This window comes from Pinus tabuliformis, chromosome 3_1 (assembly GCF_031772625.1).
Source record: "Pinus tabuliformis cultivar Carrire ecotype Pingquan chromosome 3_1, CPIR1, whole genome shotgun sequence".
Classification (NCBI taxonomy): Eukaryota; Viridiplantae; Streptophyta; class Pinopsida; order Pinales; family Pinaceae; genus Pinus; species Pinus tabuliformis.
This window is the reverse complement of record NC_142301.1, coordinates 137726090-137727998: the sequence shown is the minus strand read 5'-3', so window position 1 is coordinate 137727998 and position 1909 is coordinate 137726090. Positions and strand designations below refer to the sequence as shown.

General features: G+C 34.5%; 1 pseudogene; it reads left to right on the top strand.

The window, feature by feature from the left end:
• Positions 1–344: 344 nt before the first annotated feature.
• LOC149186153 (N-terminal acetyltransferase A complex catalytic subunit NAA10 pseudogene) lies at positions 345–898 on the top strand (annotated as a pseudogene).
• Positions 899–1909: the final 1011 nt, after the last annotated feature.

Sequence of the window (1909 nt, the reverse complement as noted above, 5' to 3'; positions counted from 1 at the left end):
ATCCCTTCAAATTAAGGGGGGACTGTTAGATAGATAATGCTCGGGATTAATATTGGGTCAGTTTGGGTAGTTATTGGAGTCCAAGAACTCCCGGGAACTAGTTCAACTATTTCCTATATGTATTTATATGTAAAACATGTACATAATTATTTAATATTGATTAATATACATTTTATTTGATTTCCAATCTCGTGTGTCTTAGAGAATTTTGATAAGGTTTCCTCTCATTCAAATATTCAGAATAAAACCCGCAAAATTCAAAGACTTTCCAATAAAGAGCAAGTAACAGGGAGGGTTTAAGTAGTGTGTTATATTCTACGGTTTAAACACTCTCAGTTGCAGCCATGGTTTGCATTCACCAAGCTACTATGGAAGACTTGCTTTCCATGCAGACATGTAATCTGATGTGTCTGCCAGAGAATTACCAAATGAAGTATTATTTCTACCATATCCTCTCATGGCCACAACTTCTCTATGTGGCCGAGGATTACAATAAGAAGATTATGGGTTATGTTCTCGCGAAAATGGATGAGGAGTCCACAGAATTCCATGGCCATATAACTTATTTGGTCTTGTTGCGCATGCATAGGAAACTGGGCCTCGTAACGAAGCTCATGACGACGGCCCAGAAGGTTGTGCATGAGTTTCTTGGGCTGAGTATGTTTCTCTCCATGTCTGCAAGAGAAACCGAGTAACATTCCATTTGTATAGCCATACACTGGAATCTAAAATTAATGATAATGAGGCTAAGTATGATGCCAATGGTGAGGATCCATTTGACATGTGCAAATAGTTGAAAGTCAAGTTAGAAATTAAGCATCATCATTCCGGGGGATGTTGCGGTGGACATGGAGACGGGAAATCATAGGCTGTAGAGGTTACACAAAGAAAGGAATGAACCTTAGAGTTTCTTTTCAGATTTGCAAGTTTCTCTCTATACTTGGGTTGCAAATAATAATAGTATGTTCATATTATCATCATGCATTTTTGCATTTTCATTTAAGGTTGGAAGAGTTTCGGCTATCTTCATTATATATGAATATTTAGCTATTGGTACTGCAAAATTTTGTAGGTTCTTGTGATGAGTGAAAATAATTTTTATTACTTGCTCCGAAAAAAAATAAAAATAAAAATTGTTGTTGATTTCTGAAATGTGAAATACCCAATTATGTATTTAGATATACCTATACTATTACGGATTTCTACAATGCGAAATACCATTATAATCTGATTTAATTATATTTTCTGCTATGGTGTACTTTTTCTAGGTCATAGTGAAATCCATTTGTGGCTTGCTTTGTGGCACATGTTGGAAAGTTGGAAACTTCATATATTGGTTGCAAACTTGTGTTAGATGATCCAAAAATAAAATATTATTATAGGTTAGAAAGTTGGAATAAATTAATTATTAATTCAAGATATTAAATTATTAATTATTAATCTAGAATATTTAATTATTTAATGGAGACATTTAGAATTAGTATATTGTTGTAACAAGATATGACTCTACAAATGTGTCGTATCTTAGGCTCTAATTTAGGAGATTTGTTAGCAAGTTGTTTGAATAGCATTTATTGTAAGTGGACACTTGTTATTTAATAAGTGATCCATAATTAGAGGTAGTCAGGGCATTTGAGCTTATAAATAGCTCATTGCAAGAGTGTTTTTTTGTTCGGGTGTAAACTCTTGCAAAATTCCAGATGTAATTGCTTTTCTTATTAATAAAATTACGTGTTTAAGGACACTTCTGTCATTATTGTGGTATCGAAACTCCAGTAATGTTGCAACTGATGTGAGGAGGAGATTCCACCTCTACAGGCACATGGAAAACTCCATTAATTGGGAATGGCAACAGGAGGAGGTGCGTTGCATCTGGCCTCCGGAATGGGAGGCAACATTGAGAAAAAAC